Raw genomic sequence first — 18,685 nt, forward strand, 5'->3', positions numbered from 1 at the left:
GTGTTTTACAGTTGGATTATATTTTATAAAGTAAGATATATAACGTGTCATAATTGCAAACTGTGCTGGTCTAAGGAAATGTGTGCACTTTATACAATGTGTGTGTGGCTGTGTACTGTACAGTGTGTGTGTTATACTTTACAGTTTGTGTGTACTGTACGCTGTGTGTACTGTACAGTGTGTGTGTTATACTTTACAATTTGTGCGTACTGTACAGTGTGTGTGTGTTATACTTTACAGTTTGTGCGTACTGTACAGTGTGTGTACTGTACAGTGTGTGTGTGTTATACTTTACAGTTTGTGCGTACTGTACAGTGTGCGTACTGTACAGTGTGTGTGTTATACTTTACAGTTTGTGCGTACTGTACAGTGTGCGTACTGTACAGTGTGTGTGTGTATTATACTTTACAGTTTGTGCATACTGTACAGTGTGTGTACTGTACAGTGTGTGTGTGTGTATTATACTTTACAGTTTGTGCGTACTGTACAGTGTGTGTACTGTACAGTATGTGTGTGTGTATTATACTTTACAGTTTGTGCGTACTGTACAGTGTGTGTGTTATACTTTACAGTTTGTGCGTACTGTACAGTGTGTGTATTATACTTTACAGTTTGTGTGTACTGTACAGTGTGTGTACTGTACAGTGTGTGTATTATACTTTACAGTTTGTGCGTACTGTACAGTGTGTGTATTATACTTTACAGTTTGTGCGTACTGTACAGTGTGTGTATTATACTTTACAGTTTGTGTGTACTGTACGCTGTGTGTACTGTACAGTGTGTGTGTTATACTTTACAGTTTGTGTGTACTGTACGCTGTGTGTACTGTACAGTGTGTGTATTATACTTTACAATTTGTGCGTACTGTACAGTGTGTGTGTGTTATACTTTACAGTTTGTGCGTACTGTACAGTGTGTGTACTGTACAGTGTGTGTGTGTATTATACTTTACAGTTTGTGCATACTGTACAGTGTGTGTACTGTACAGTGTGTGTGTGTGTATTATACTTTACAGTTTGTGCGTACTGTACAGTGTGTGTACTGTACAGTATGTGTGTGTGTATTATACTTTACAGTTTGTGCGTACTGTACAGTGTGTGTGTTATACTTTACAGTTTGTGCGTACTGTACAGTGTGTGTATTATACTTTACAGTTTGTGTGTACTGTACAGTGTGTGTACTGTACAGTGTGTGTATTATACTTTACAGTTTGTGCGTACTGTACAGTGTGTGTATTATACTTTACAGTTTGTGCGTACTGTACAGTGTGTGTATTATACTTTACAGTTTGTGTGTACTGTACGCTGTGTGTACTGTACAGTGTGTGTGTTATACTTTACAGTTTGTGTGTACTGTACGCTGTGTGTACTGTACAGTGTGTGTGTGTTATACTTTACAGTTTGTGCGTACTGTACAGTGTGTGTACTGTACAGTGTGTGTGTGTATTATACTTTACAGTTTGTGCATACTGTACAGTGTGTGTACTGTACAGTGTGTGTGTGTGTATTATACTTTACAGTTTGTGCGTACTGTACAGTGTGTGTACTGTACAGTATGTGTGTGTGTATTATACTTTACAGTTTGTGCGTACTGTACAGTGTGTGTGTTATACTTTACAGTTTGTGCGTACTGTACAGTGTGTGTATTATACTTTACAGTTTGTGTGTACTGTACAGTGTGTGTACTGTACAGTGTGTGTATTATACTTTACAGTTTGTGCGTACTGTACAGTGTGTGTATTATACTTTACAGTTTGTGCGTACTGTACAGTGTGTGTATTATACTTTACAGTTTGTGTGTACTGTACAGTGTGTGTATTATACTTTACAGTTTGTGCGTACTGTACAGTGTGTGTGTGTTATACTTTACAGTTTGTGCGTACTGTACAGTGTGTGTGTGTTGTACTTTACAGTTTGTGCGTACTGTACAGTGTGTGTACTGTACAGTGTGTGTATTATACTTTACAGTTTGTGTGTACTGTACAGTGTGTGTATTATACTTTACAGTTTGTGCGTACTGTACAGTGTGTGTACTGTACAGTGTGTGTATTATACTTTACAGTTTGTGCGTACTGTACAGTGTGTGTATTATACTTTACAGTTTGTGCGTACTGTACAGTGTGTGTACTGTACAGTGTGTGTATTATACTTTACAGTTTGTGCGTACTGTACAGTGTGTGTACTGTACAGTGTGTGTATTATACTTTACAGTTTGTGCGTACTGTACAGTGTGTGTATTATACTTTACAGTTTGTGCGTACTGTACAGTGTGTGTACTGTACAGTGTGTGTATTATACTTTACAGTTTGTGCGTACTGTACAGTGTGTGTACTGTACAGTGTGTGTATTATACTTTACAGTTTGTGTGTACTGTACGCTGTGTGTACTGTACAGTGTGTGTATTATACTTTACAGTTTGTGCGTACTGTACAGTGTGTGTACTGTACAGTGTGTGTATTATACTTTACAGTTTGTGCGTACTGTACAGTGTGTGTATTATACTTTACAGTTTGTGTGTACTGTACAGTGTGTGTACTGTACAGTGTGTGTATTATACTTTACAGTTTGTGTGTACTGTACAGTGTGTGTGTATTATACTTTACAGTTTGTGCGTACTGTACAGTGTGTGTACTGTACAGTGTGTGTGTATTATACTTTACAGTTTGTGCGTACTGTACAGTGTGTGTACTGTACAGTATGTGTGTGTATTATACTTTACAGTTTGTGCGTACTGTACAGTGTGTGTATTATACTTTACAGTTTGTGTGTACTGTACAGTGTGTGTATTATACTTTACAGTTTGTGTGTACTGTACAGTGTGTGTATTATACTTTACAGTGTGTGTATTATACTTTACAGTTTGTGTGTACTGTACGCTGTGTGTACTGTACAGTGTGTGTATTATACTTTACAGTTTGTGTGTACTGTACAGTGTGTGTGTATTATACTTTACAGTTTGTGCGTACTGTACAGTGTGTGTACTGTACAGTGTGTGTGTATTATACTTTACAGTTTGTGCGTACTGTACAGTGTGTGTACTGTACAGTGTGTGTATTATACTTTACAGTTTGTGCGTACTGTACAGTGTGTGTATTATACTTTACAGTTTGTGCGTACTGTACAGTGTGTGTACTGTACAGTGTGTGTATTATACTTTACAGTTTGTGCGTACTGTACAGTGTGTGTATTATACTTTACAGTTTGTGTGTACTGTACAGTGTGTGTATTATACTTTACAGTTTGTGCGTACTGTACAGTGTGTGTATTATACTTTACAGTTTGTGTGTACTGTACGCTGTGTGTACTGTACAGTGTGTGTATTATACTTTACAGTTTGTGTGTACTGTACAGTGTGTGTGTATTATACTTTACAGTTTGTGCGTACTGTACAGTGTGTGTACTGTACAGTGTGTGTGTATTATACTTTACAGTTTGTGCGTACTGTACAGTGTGTGTACTGTACAGTGTGTGTATTATACTTTACAGTTTGTGCGTACTGTACAGTGTGTGTACTGTACAGTGTGTGTTATACTTTACATTTTGTGCGTACTGTACAGTGTGTGTACTGTACAGTGTGTGTGTTATACTTTACAGTTTGTGCGTACTGTACAGTGTGTGTGTTATACTTTACAGTTTGTGCGTACTGTACAGTGTGTGTACTGTACAGTGTGTGTATTATACTTTACAGTTTGTGCGTACTGTACAGTGTGTGTACTGTACAGTGTGTGTACTGTACAGTGTGTGTACTGTACAGTGTGTGTGTTATACTTTACAGTTTGTGCGTACTGTACAGTGTGTGTACTGTACAGTATGTGTGTGTATTATACTTTACAGTTTGTGCGTACTGTACAGTGTGTGTATTATACTTTACAGTTTGTGCGTACTGTACAGTGTGTGTATTATACTTTACAGTTTGTGCGTACTGTACAGTGTGTGTACTGTACAGTGTGTGTGTTATACTTTACAGTTTGTGCGTACTGTACAGTGTGTGTGTATTATACTTTACAGTTTCTGCGTACTGTACAGTGTGTGTATTATACTTTACAGTTTGTGCGTACTGTACAGTGTGTGTATTATACTTTACAGTTTGTGCGTACTGTACGCTGTGTGTATTATACTTTACAGTTTGTGCGTACTGTGCCATGTGACAATGTGTGTAGTATACAGTGTATTATGTGATGTACAGTGTGTGTAGTATACAGTGTATTATGTACTGTACAGTGTGTGTGTAGTATACAGTGTATTATGTACTGTACAGTGTTTGTAGTAGACAGTGTATTATGTACTGTACAGTGTGTATGTAGTATACAGTGTATTATGTACTATACAGTGTGTATGTAGTATACAGTGTATTATGTACTATACAGTGTGTATGAAGTATACACTGTATTATGTACTGTACAGTGTGTGTAGTATACAGTGTATTATGTACTGTACAGTGTATGTAGTATACAGTGTATTATGTACTGTACAGTGTATGTAGTATACAGTGTATTATGTACTGTACAGTGTATGTAGTATACAGTGTATTATGTACTGTACAGTGTGTATGAAGTATACACTGTATTATGTACTGTACAGTGTGTGTAGTATACAGTGTATGTAGTATACAGTGTATTATGTACTGTACAGTGTGTATGTAGTATACAGTGTATTATGTACTGTACAGTGTGTGTAGTATACAGTGTATTATGTACTGTACAGTGTATTATGTACTGTACAGTGTGTTTGTAGTATACAGTGTATTATGTACTGTACAGTGTTTGTAGTAGACAGTGTATTATGTACTGTACAGTGTGTATGTAGTATACAGTGTATTATGTACTGTACAGTGTGTATGTAGTATACAGTGTATTATGTACTATACAGTGTGTATGTAGTATACAGTGTATTATGTACTGTACAGTGTGTATGAAGTATACACTGTATTATGTACTGTACAGTGTGTGTAGTATACAGTGTATGTAGTATACAGTGTATTATGTACTGTACAGTGTATGTAGTATACAGTGTATTATGTACTGTACAGTGTGTATGAAGTATACACTGTATTATGTACTGTACAGTGTGTGTAGTATACAGTGTATGTAGTATACAGTGTATTATGTACTGTACAGTGTGTATGTAGTATACAGTGTATTATGTACTGTACAGTGTGTGTAGTATACAGTGTATTATGTACTGTACAGTGTATTATGTACTGTACAGTGTGTTTGTAGTATACAGTGTATTATGTACTGTACAGTGTGTTTGTAGTATACAGTGTATTATGTACTGTACAGTGTGTGTAGTTTACAGTGTATTATGTACTGTACAGTGTGTGTAGTATACAGTGTATTCTGTACTGTACAGTGTGTATGTAGTATACAGTGTATTATGTACTGTACAGTGTGTGTAGTATACAGTGTATTATGTACTGTACAGTGTATGTGTAGTACAGTGTATTATAAAGAGTATTCTGTACTGTACAGTGTGTATGTAGTATAGAGTGTATTCTGCACTGTACAGTGTGTGTAGTATACAGTGTATTATATACTGTACAGTGTGTGTAGTATAGTGTATTATATACTGTACAGTGTGTGTAGTATACAGTGTATTATGTAGTGTACAGTGTGTGTAGTATACAGTGTATTATGTAGTGTACAGTGTGTGTAGTATACAGTGTATTATGTAGTGTACAGTGTGTGTAGTATACAGTGTATTATGTACTGTACGGTGTATGTGTAGTACAGTGTATTATGTATATAACTAAGGGGTAGGGAGATGGCCTTAACAATATATTATCCTGAGTGTACAATTTAACTTCAGGAATTTTAAATATTACCTTATATGAAGGAGCATTGTGCAGACCCTTAAAATACTATACACAAATATTACAAAAGGTAGAAAGTGTAGAACTTTAAATTATTGGACTACACACAATACAAAATTGTCCTTGCTCTAGAGTACTAAAAAATGGTTCACTTGTCTGTTTGAGGAATAAATGACATCCTATCCAATATGTGGATTTGCATTCTTTGAGGATACTCAGTATTTTATTTCAACAACTATTTTTGTGTGATTATTCAATCTAAATAAATTATTTGTGCTGAAATCCCTGTCTTGTGTGTAGTCCAATAATTTAAAGTTCTACACTTTCTACCTTTTGTAATATTTTTGTACAGTGTATTATGTACTGTACAGTGTGTGTAGTATACAGAGTATTCTGTACTGTACAGTGTGTATGTAGTATAGAGTGTATTCTGCACTGTACAGTGTGTGTAGTATACAGTGTATTCTGTACTGTACAGTGTGTGTAGTATACAGTGTGTGTAGTATACAGTGTATTATGTAGTATACAGTGTGTGTAGTATACAGTGTATTATGTAGTGTACAGTGTGTGTAGTATACAGTGTATTATGTAGTGTACAGTGTGTGTAGTATACAGTGTATTATGTAGTGTACAGTGTGTGTAGTATACAGTGTATTATGTACTGTACAGTGTGTGTAGTATACAGTGTATTCTGTACTGTACAGTGTGTGTAGTATACAGTGTATTCTGTACTGTACAGTGTGTGTAGTATACAGTGTATTCTGTACTGTACAGTGTGTGTAGTATACAGTGTATTCTGTACTGTACAGTGTGTGTAGTATACAGTGTATTATGTAGTGTACAGTGTGTGTAGTATACAGTGTATTATGTAGTGTACAGTGTGTGTAGTATACAGTGTATTCTGTACTGTACAGTGTGTGTAGTATACAGTGTATTCTGTACTGTACAGTGTGTGTAGTATACAGTGTATTCTGTACTGTACAGTGTGTGTAGTATACAGTGTATTCTGTACTGTACAGTGTGTGTAGTATACAGTGTATTATGTACTGTACAGTGTGTGTAGTATACAGTGTATTATGTAGTGTACAGTGTGTGTAGTATACAGTGTATTATGTAGTGTACAGTGTGTGTAGTATACAGTGTATTATGTAGTGTACAGTGTGTGTAGTATACAGTGTATTATGTACTGTACAGTGTGTGTAGTATACAGTGTATTATGTACTGTACAGTGTGTGTAGTATACAGTGTATTATGTAGTGTACAGTGTGTGTAGTATACAGTGTATTATGTAGTGTACAGTGTGTGTAGTATACAGTGTATTATGTAGTGTACAGTGTGTGTAGTATACAGTGTATTCTGTACTGTACAGTGTGTGTAGTATACAGTGTATTCTGTACTGTACAGTGTGTGTAGTATACAGTGTATTCTGTACTGTACAGTGTGTGTAGTATACAGTGTATTCTGTACTGTACAGTGTGTGTAGTATACAGTGTATTATGTAGTGTACAGTGTGTGTAGTATACAGTGTATTCTGTACTGTACAGTGTGTGTAGTATACAGTGTATTATGTAGTGTACAGTGTGTGTAGTATACAGTGTATTCTGTACTGTACAGTGTGTGTAGTATACAGTGTATTCTGTACTGTACAGTGTGTGTAGTATACAGTGTATTATGTAGTGTACAGTGTGTGTAGTATACAGTGTATTATGTAGTGTACAGTGTGTGTAGTATACAGTGTATTATGTAGTGTACAGTGTGTGTAGTATACAGTGTATTATGTAGTGTACAGTGTATTATGTAGTGTACAGTGTGTGTAGTATACAGTGTATTATGTACTGTACAGTGTGTGTAGTAGTATACAGTGTATTCTGTAGTGTACAGTGTGTGTAGTAGTATACAGTTTATTATGTAGTGTACAGTGTGTGTAGTATACAGTGTATTATGTAGTATACAGTGTGTGTAGTATACAGTGTATTATGTAGTTTACAGTGTGTGTAGTATACAGTGTATTATGTACTGTACAGTGTGTGTAGTATACAGTGTATTATGTACTGTACAGTGTGTGTAGTATACAGTGTATTATGTAGTGTACAGTGGGTGTAGTATACAGTGTATTATGTACTGTACAGTGTGTGTAGTATACAGTGTATTATGTAGTGTACAGTGTGTGTAGTATACAGTGTATTATGTAGTGTACAGTGGGTGTAGTATACAGTGTATTATGTACTGTACAGTGTGTGTAGTATACAGTGTATTCTGTACTGTACAGTGTGTGTAGTAGTATACAGTGTATTCTGTAGTGTACAGTGTGTGTAGTATACAGTGTATTCTGTAGTGTACAGTGTGTGTAGTATACAGTGTATTATGTAGTGTACAGTGTGTGTAGTATACAGTGTATTCTGTACTGTACAGTGTGTGTAGTAGTATACAGTGTATTCTGTAGTGTACAGTGTGTGTAGTATACAGTGTATTCTGTAGTGTACAGTGTGTGTAGTATACAGTGTATTATGTAGTGTACAGTGTGTGTAGTATACAGTGTATTATGTAGTGTACAGTGTGTGTAGTATACAGTGTATGTAGTACTGTACAGTGTGTGTAGTATACAGTGTATTATGTACTGTACAGTGTGTGTAGTATACAGTGTATTATATAGTGTACAGTGTGTGTAGTATACAGTGTATGTAGTACTGTACAGTGTGTGTAGTATACAGTGTATGTAGTACTGTATAATGAGTGTATTATGTACTGTAGTATACTGTGTACTGTACAATGTGTGTGTATTGTACAGATTGTACTAAACTATAACTATATAAGTGTAATATAGAAGTAATATCACCCACATAAGGCTGGGTAGCTAACACCCTCCGTCCCCCGGTAAGTCCCGGCACACAGTCCCCGTATAATCACCGTTTTATTTACCTGCTCGCTGGCTTCGTGTGAACAAATAGGCCTCCTCTATTAAACAAATAGGTCGGAAACTTCTTCAGGTACTACATTACCCAGAAACCAGCGCGATGAGGTCAGATGGTAAGAGATCGCCAATGAGAAGACATATAATAAGGCCCGAGCAAAGGACAAGCTGTGCTGCAGAATAAAGAAGAGAGAGAATATAGAGACTACATGTCCCATAACCCACCGCGCAGAGCTTTGATAATTCGTCGTTTAGATTGACGTGTTTGCGGAGGTGGGGGTCTGACGGAGCGACTAAAGAGTTTAGCTAGACACACTAGACACAGAGGGCGTGACGTTATAGGTTATAGTCTTATATATCTCTAGTATCTGCTAATCTCTCTTCATATTTATATAAATAAATATATACACACATAAATATCTGTACATTATATATACACACACTGTTATATAGTGTGTGAGGGGAGGTGTATATGTGTATATATAGTGTGTGAGAGGGCTGTGTCTATGGGTATATATAGTGTGTGAGAGGGCTGTGTCTATGAGTATATATAGTGTGTGAGGAGGCTGTGTCTATGGGTATATATAGTGTGTGAGAGGGCTGTGTCTATGGGTATATATAGTGTGTGAGGAGCCTGTGTCTATGGGTATATATAGTGTGTGAGAGGGCTGTGTCTATGGGTATATATAGTGTGTGAGAGGGCTGTGTCTATGGGTATATATAGTGTGTGAGGGGGCTGTGTCTATGTGTATATATAGTGTGTGAGGGGGCTGTGTCTATGAGTATATATAGTGTGTGAGGAGGCTGTGTCTATGGGTATATATAGTGTGTGAGGAGCCTGTGTCTATGGGTATATATAGTGTGTGAGGGGGCTGTGTCTATGAGTATATATAGTGTGTGAGGAGCCTGTGTCTATGGGTATATATAGTGTGTAAGGAGGCTGTGTCTATGGGTATATATAGTGTGTGAGAGGGCTGTGTCTATGGGTATATATTGTGTGTGAGGGGGCTGTGTCTATGGGTATATATAGTGTGTGAGGGGGCTGTGTCTATGGGTATATATAGTGTGTGAGGGGGCTGTGTCTATGGGTATATATAGTGTGTGAGAGGGCTGTGTCTATGGGTATATATAGTGTGTGAGAGGGCTGTGTCTATGGGTATATATAGTGTGTGAGGAGGCTGTGTCTATGGGTATATATAGTGTGTGAGAGGGCTGTGTCTATGGGTATATATTGTGTGTGAGGGGGCTGTGTCTATGGGTATATATAGTGTGTGAGGAGGCTGTGTCTATGGGTATATATAGTGTGTGAGAGGGCTGTGTCTATGGGTATATATAGTGTGTGAGGGGGCTGTGTCTATGGGTATATATAGTGTGTGAGGGGGCTGTGTCTATGGGTATATATAGTGTGTGAGGAGCCTGTGTCTATGGGTATATATAGTGTGTGAGGGGGCTGTGTCTATGAGTATATATAGTGTGTGAGAGGGCTGTGTCTATGGGTATATATAGTGTGTGAGAGGGCTGTGTCTATGGGTATATATAGTGTGTGAGGAGGCTGTGTCTATGGGTATATATAGTGTGTGAGAGGGCTGTGTCTATGGGTATATATAGTGTGTGAGGGGGCTGTGTCTATGTGTATATATAGTGTGTGAGGAGCCTGTGTCTATGGGTATATATAGTGTGTGAGGAGCCTGTGTCTATGGGTATATATAGTGTGTGAGGGGGCTGTGTCTATGAGTATATATAGTGTGTGAGAGGGCTGTGTCTATGGGTATATATAGTGTGTGAGAGGGCTGTGTCTATGGGTATATATAGTGTGTGAGGGGTCTGTGTCTATGTGTATATATAGTGTGTGAGGGGGCTGTGTCTATGGGTATATATAGTGTGTGAGAGGGCTGTGTCTATGGGTATATATAGTGTGTGAGAGGGCTGTGTCTATGGGTATATATAGTGTGTAAGGAGGCTGTGTCTATGGGTATATATAGTGTGTGAGAGGGCTGTGTCTATGGGTATATATAGTGTGTAAGGAGGCTGTGTCTATGGGTATATATAGTGTGTGAGGGGGGCTGTGTCTATGAGTATATATAGTGTGTGAGAGGGCTGTGTCTATGGGTATATATAGTGTGTGAGAGGGCTGTGTCTATGGGTATATATAGTGTGTGAGGGGGCTGTGTCTATGGGTATATATAGTGTGTGAGGGGGCTGTGTCTATGGGTATATATAGTGTGTGAGGGATGCTGTGTCTATAGGTATATATAGTGTGTGAGGAGGCTGTGTCTATGGGTATATATAGTGTGTGAGGGGTCTGTGTCTATGTGTATATATAGTGTATGAGGGGACTGTGTATATTAGTATATATTGTGTGTGAGGGGGCTGTTTCTATGGGTATATATAGTGTGTGAGGGGGGCTGTGTCTATGGGTATATATAGTGTGTGAGAGGGCTGTGTCTATGGGTATATATAGTGTGTGAGAGGGCTGTGTCTATGGGTATATATAGTGTGTGAGGAGCCTGTGTCTATGGGTATATATAGAGTGTGAGGGGTCTGTGTCTATGTGTATATATAGTGTATGAGGGGACTGTGTATATTGGTATATATTGTGTGTGAGGAGGCTGTGTCTATGTGTATATATAGTGTATGAGGGGACTGTGTATATTGGTATATATTGTGTGTGAGGGGGCTGTGTCTATGGGTATATATAGTGTGTGAGGGGGGCTGTGTCTATGAGTATATATAGTGTGTGAGAGGGCTGTGTCTATGTGTATATATAGTGTGTGAGGGGACTGTGTATATTGGTATATATTGTGTGTGAGGGGGCTGTGTCTATGGGTATATATAGTGTGTGAGGGGGGCTGTGTCTATGAGTATATATAGTGTGTGAGAGGGCTGTGTCTATGTGTATATATAGTGTGTGAGAGGGCTGTGTCTATGGGTATATATAGTGTGTGAGAGGGCTGTGTCTATGAGTATATATAGTGTGTGAGAGGGCTGTGTCTATGTGTATATATAGTGTGTGAGGGGGCTGTGTCTATGGGTATATATAGTGTGTGAGGGGGCTGTGTCTATGAGTATATATAGTGTGTGAGAGGGCTGTGTCTATGTGTATATATAGTGTGTGAGGGGGCTGTGTCTATGTGTATATATAGTGTGTGAGGGGGTTGTGTATATTGGTATATATTGTGTGTGAGGGGGCTGTGTCTATGGGTATATATAGTGTGTAAGGAGGCTGTGTCTATGGGTATATATAGTGTGTGAGGGATGCTGTGTCTATAGGTATATATAGTGTGTGAGAGGGCTGTGTCTATGGGTATATATAGTGTGTGAGGGGGCTTTGTCTATGGGTATATATAGTGTGTAAGGAGGCTGTGTCTATGGGTATATATTGTGTGTGAGGGGGCTGTGTCTATGGGTATATATAGTGTGTGAGAGGGCTGTGTTTATGGGTATATATAGTGTGTGAGAGGGCTGTGTCTATGGGTATATATAGTGTGTGAGGGGGCTGTGTCTATGGGTATATATAGTGTGTAAGGAGGCTGTGTCTATGGGTATATATAGTGTGTGAGGGATGCTGTGTCTATAGGTATATATAGTGTGTGAGAGGGCTGTGTCTATGGGTATATATAGTGTGTGTGGGAGCTGTGTCTATGTATATACAGGGAGTGCAGAATTATTAGGCAAATGAGTATTTTGACCACATCATCCTCTTTATGCATGTTGTCTTACTCCAAGCTGTATAGGCTCGAAAGCCTACTACCAATTAAGCATATTAGGTGATGTGCATCTCTGTAATGAGAAGGGGTGTGGTCTAATGACATCAACACCCTATATCAGGTGTGCATAATTATTAGGCAACTTCCTTTCCTTTGGCAAAATGGGTCAAAAGAAGGACTTGACAGGCTCAGAAAAGTCAAAAATAGTGAGATATCTTGCAGAGGGATGCAGCACTCTTAAAATTGCAAAGCTTCTGAAGCGTGATCATTGAACAATCAAGCGTTTCATTCAAAATAGTCAACAGGGTCGCAAGAAGCGTGTGGAAAAACCAAGGCGCAAAATAACTGCTCATGAACTGAGAAAAGTCAAGCGCGCAGCTGCCAAGATGCCAGTTGCCACCAGTTTGGCCATATTTCAGAGCTGCAACATCACTGGAGTGCCCAAAAGCACAAGGTGTGCAATACTCAGAGACATGGCCAAGGTAAGAAAGGCTGAAAGACGACCACCACTGAACAAGACACACAAGCTGAAACGTCAAGACTGGGCCAAGAAATATCTCAAGACTGATTTTTCTAAGGTTTTATGGACTGATGAAATGAGAGTGAGTCTTGATGGGTCAGATGGATGGGCCCGTGGCTGGATTGGTAAAGGGCAGAGAGCTCCAGTCCGACTCAGACGCCAGCAAGGTGGAGGTGGAGTACTGGTTTGGGCTGGTATCATCAAAGATGAGCTTGTGGGGCCTTTTCGGGTTGAGGATGGAGTCAAGCTCAACTCCCAGTCCTACTGCCAGTTTCTGGAAGACACCTTCTTCAAGCAGTGGTACAGGAAGAAGTCTGCATCCTTCAAGAAAAACATGATTTTCATGCAGGACAATGCTCCATCACACGCGTCCAAGTACTCCACAGCGTGGCTGGCAAGAAAGGGTATAAAAGAAGAAAATCTAATGACATGGCCTCCTTGTTCACCTGATCTGAACCCCATTGAGAACCTGTGGTCCATCATCAAATGTGAGATTTACAAGGAGGGAAAACAGTACACCTCTCTGAACAGTGTCTGGGATGCTGTGGTTGCTGCTGCACGCAATGTTGATGGTGAACAGATCAAAACACTGACAGAATCCATGGATGGCAGGCTTTTGAGTGTCCTTGCAAAGAAAGGTGGCTATATTGGTCACTGATTTGTTTTTGTTTTGTTTTTGAATGTCAGAAATGTATATTTGTGAATGTTGAGATGTTATATTGGTTTCACTGGTTAAAATAAATAATTGAAATGGGTATATATTTGTTTTTTGTTAAGTTGCCTAATAATTATGCACAGTAATAGTCACCTGCACACACAGATATCCCCCTAAAATAGCTATAACTAAAAACAAACTAAAAACTACTTCCAAAACTATTCAGCTTTGATATTAATGAGTTTTTTTGGGTTCATTGAGAACATGGTTGTTGTTCAATAATAAAATTAATCCTCAAAAATACAACTTGCCTAATAATTCTGCACTCCCTGTATATAGTGTGTAAGGAGGCTGTGTCTATGGGTATATATAGTGTGTGAGGGATGCTGTGTCTATAGGTATATATAGTGTGTGAGAGGGCTGTGTCTATGGGTATATATAGTGTGTGAGGGGGCTGTGTCTATGGTTATATATAGTGTGTGAGGGGGCTGTGTCTATGGGTATATATAGTGTGTGAGAGGGCTGTGTCTATGGGTATATATAGTGTGTGAGGGGGCTGTGTCTATGGGTATATATAGTGTTTGAGGGGGCTGTGTCTATGGGTATAGTTTGTGAGGGGAGGTGTATATGGGTATATATAGTGTGTGAGGGGACTGTGTCCATGGGTATATATAGTGTGTGAGGGGGCTGTGTATATTGGTATATATAGTGTGTGAGGGGGCTGTGTCTATAGGTATATATAGTGTGTGAGGGGGCTGTGTCTAGTGTATATATAGTGTGTGAGGGGGCTGTGTCTATATTTATATATAGTGTGAGAGGGGGCTGTGTCTATGGGTATATATAGTGTGTGAGTGGGCTGTGTCTATGTGTATATATAGTGTGTGAGGGGGCTGTGTCTATATGTATATATAGTGTGTGAGACGGCTCTGTCTATAGGTATATATAGTGTGTGAGACGGCTGTGTCTATGGGTATATATAGTGTGTGAGACGGCTGTGTCTATGTATATATATATATATATATATATATATATATATATATATATATATATAGTGTGTGAGACGGCTGTGTCTATGGGTATATACAGTGTGTGAGACGGCTGTGTCTATGTATATATATAGTGTCTGAGGGGGCTGTGTCTATGAGTATATTCACTCACTGGCCACTTTATATTCGTAGCAGATCTTTATCTTTACTGATCAAAACGAGTTGAAGCCCATATACATTTTTTTTTTTTTTTTTAAATAGTGTGCGCACTTGAAAGACTGGAACAATTCAAGGATTGGATACAATTACCCGCGTGACACAAAGATCGCTACAACGAAGGAGCAATACTGCAAGGTCTATAACGAACAGAGAGTAGACTGAGACTGATCATATTGAAACCTCAAGGTATAATCCACCCGTTTTTTACAACAGTACTGAGACTCATTTCTTATCTCATCTGACACCTATATTTAAAAGATATCTTGCCGATTCAACATTGGACACCATGCCCCGTGTTTCGCTGCTCCATAACCTGTTCGCCTGCTCTGAGGTGGTGGATAGAAATCAACCCGATCAAACACGATCGGGTTGATTGACACCACCTGCTAGTGGCCGATTGGCCGCAAATCTGCATGGGGTGGCATTGCACCAGCAGTTCACAAGAACTGCTGGTGCAATGATAAATGCCAACAGCGAATGCTGTCTGCATTTATCGATGCACGGCGGACATGATATGCTACATCGTATCATGTCCGTCCACACTTTAATAAATAGACCCCAATATACTACCAACTGTCGGACTGTTGGAAAAAATATATATATTAAGAATTTTAAAGCACTTTATGACATAGTATGACATAGTAAGCCTATTAGACACCGGTGTCTTTGTTTTTATATATTTTTTTGTATTTATTAACACTAAGGGGCCCATTTATTAATGTGCAGACGGACATAATCCGATATAGCGGATCATGTCCGCCGCACATCGATAAATGCCTACAGCATACGCTGTCGGCATTTATCATTGCACCAGCAGATCACAAGAACTGCTGGTGCAATACCACCCCCTGCAGATTTGCGGCCAATCGGCCGCTAGCAGGGGGTGTCAATCAGCCCGATCATAACTTAACTTCCGCTTCAGCCGGAACTGAAACGGAGTGGGTCTGAGGCAGCTGCCGCTGCTTCATAAATAGACCCCTAAGTACTGCAACAGAAAATTTTGTTATTAATAAATACTTTTTATATACAGTATATACTTCTTTCTCTTTCCTGTCCTATAAATGTGGAATATTCATTAAGGAACATATTAGATTATCTATTAGAAATATCTGTCTTATACACAGATAGCCGTAGGCGCCCCCTTCAAACCCTACACACATACATTTCAATATCTGTTACACTCGTTGTGAGGAGCGTAACCAGTAAGGGAGGCTATATCTGGTACGATTTAGTTCTTTTATCGCTTTTTATTAGGTACACCTTGCTAGTACCAGGTTGGACCCCCGTTTGCCTTCAGAACTGCCTTAATTCTTCGTGGCATAGATTCAACAAAGTGTTGGAAACATTCCTTAGACATTTTGGTTCATATTGACATGATAGCATCACGCAGTTGCTGTAGATTTGTCGGCTGCACATCCATGATGTGAATCTCACGTTCCACCACATCCCAAAGGTGCTCTATTGGATTGCGATCTGGTGACTGTGGAGGCAATTGGCGTACAGTGAACTCATTGTCATGTTCAAGAAACCAGTTTGAGATTGTCAAGGTATATGTGAGATTAATAAATATATATTTTAATCATATATCTCAAGATTAATAAATCTGTATTTTTGATCAGATATTTCACTGGTCAGAAAAAAAAAAAAAAAATGATTCATTCCTCTCAGACAAACTGACTTCAATCATGTTCAGCTCTTCCCCCACTTCTTCAATTGCACAGGAGATCTCACACACTCAATATGCTAAATTATGCAATTGTATAATTTAGCAAGAAGTTGAAAATTAACACAGTTTCAGGAACATCTGTGTGATTGCCTGGGAACCAATGTTGGATGACAGCACTTTGATACTATGGAACATTTGGCCTGCCCAATTTAATACAGTCACTTAGAGGAATGTTGGGGGGGAAGTAAATTTGAAAAGGAAGATGCCGATCCGTCTGAGGAAATATGAGAACTACAAACAGTTTTCAAGGGGAACTGATAATTGGCACAGACTTGTTGAGTGACTCAGGCTGTTTGGATGATAACATCAGAATACACGTAACACAGACGTTGTGTCGGGGGTTAGAATAACACAGTGAAGACAAATGGCTTACATTATGATTTCAAAACAACTGTATATGTTTTAATGGACATGAGATGTGTGTGTATATATATATATATGTAATATATATATATGTTTATGTTTTGAAAGCATGAATATCTTAGCCTCTGTGTGTTTAAGAACATGAATAGATGTTTATGGACCTGAAGAGAAGTGATTATTAACATTTATTTTTATTTCAGATCTACATAGACAGGATTCACTTGGAATACAGTACAATACTGAATTAAAAATAAGATATTACTCACATATAAATGCCAGGATACCGATAAAATTGTAATGCATTTTAAGCTAATAATTAGCAGTATTAAATTGCCTTAATATAATAAAATGTTAATAATATAACATATTTGGTATCAGAATAATCAGAAAATTCATAAAACCCTACCCTATCTAAAACAAATATTATGAATAATTGCTGTAGAAAGGTATGGTCTGATTAAATAACCATTTTATAAAAATAATCAACTGGCTAAAAAGGTTAAATGAATTTGTATGTATTGTCATGCTGCATTGTTTTCGTACTGTCTGTTGGTAATGCTGCCACCTGGTGTTATGTTGCGAGAACTACAGCCAGAAGGTTCTTTCTGGCTGTTAAAAATGAAATTTCCAAGGGCCAATCCAATCAGGTATTCCAAATACCCAATCAGAAGGGACCAGGAGGGCCACCCACAATTTACCAATGATGGAAAACTAAATAAAAAGTGAATGCAATAGAGAGAAAAGGAGAGATTTTCTGCTGAAGCTAAAACTTGTAACTGGTTCCTGCTGGGCGTGAGATACCATTTTACTTGAGCGAAGCTAATCTACCTTTCTCATTGATTGCGATATACACTTATTGGTGATCTGAGGTAAAATAATTCCTACCAAGGAATATTGGATATCGACTGCTTTTTACTTTGGTAACGTATTCAAGGTTTTGTAAGATAAGTTATATGCATAGTTAATTTGTATTTAATAGATTTAAAGAAGCAGTGTGTGTTGTTTTTTTCAAGTTAGCATTTCACAGCCTATATATATATATTGTTTAAATCTGCGTCTGATTGACCAAGTAACTCATCTATGCAAGTTCTGATATTGTCAGTTAATTTTGTATTAGGATAAATTGCAGTTAAATAGCAGAATATATATATTATCCTATTGTTTTATAAACACTGTTTAGAATTGTATTGCTTGGATGTTAAAGGTTTTTAGTCCCATTGTGTTAAATAAATAAAAGGCTGAATTGTGAAGGTATATCTTTCTGGGTTTTGTAAGAAGGATAGCATATCTTAAGAGTTGGTTTTAACGCATATAAATTTTGTTTCATTTCCTTTTATTGCGAATATACTTCAATATGTTTATGGATATTAACTAAATAAAAGAATTCAGATATTTATATTAATTGTATGGTCTAGTAGATGCATGGTTGATTAGGGTTTCAATTTTTAAGGAAAATTATTTTAAGATTGTGTTTATAACCCTGCCATAAACTTATATATTATTTGGATAGCACTACTAAGATTTTCATAAACATACTGACATAATAATTGGAGGCACTGTTCTGAAATTTAATAATATCCATCATAATTGATATAATATATTTGTAAGTAAATAGAAATTATTATAAAAGAGGAAAAAAAAAATTCATATTTCGATATTAATATTTTGAAGATATAATTTTTTTTTTGAAAGGTTGAAATATTAATTTTCATATTTCGAGATTGACATTAATATCTTGAAATATTATTAAAGATTAATTTTGAAAAATTAATAAAAATATTAATTTT

At 37.7% G+C, this 18,685-nt stretch overlaps 1 protein-coding gene across 3 annotated transcripts in view; it reads right to left on the minus strand.

Moving 5' to 3' along the window:
* The window catches only part of LOC128635624 (zinc finger protein 614), a 156,047-nt gene extending 147,217 nt beyond the window's left edge, over nt 1-8,830 (minus strand). For all 3 annotated transcript variants that reach the window (XM_053688694.1, XM_053688695.1, XM_053688696.1), the window contains exon 1: nt 8,731-8,830. The gene's annotated coding sequence lies outside the window, so the exon portion shown is untranslated. The remainder of the gene's footprint in view (nt 1-8,730) is intronic.
* Nucleotides 8,831-18,685: the final 9,855 nt, after the last annotated feature.

The sequence above is a fragment of the Bombina bombina genome, chromosome 7, assembly GCF_027579735.1.
Source record: "Bombina bombina isolate aBomBom1 chromosome 7, aBomBom1.pri, whole genome shotgun sequence".
Classification (NCBI taxonomy): domain Eukaryota; kingdom Metazoa; phylum Chordata; class Amphibia; order Anura; family Bombinatoridae; genus Bombina; species Bombina bombina.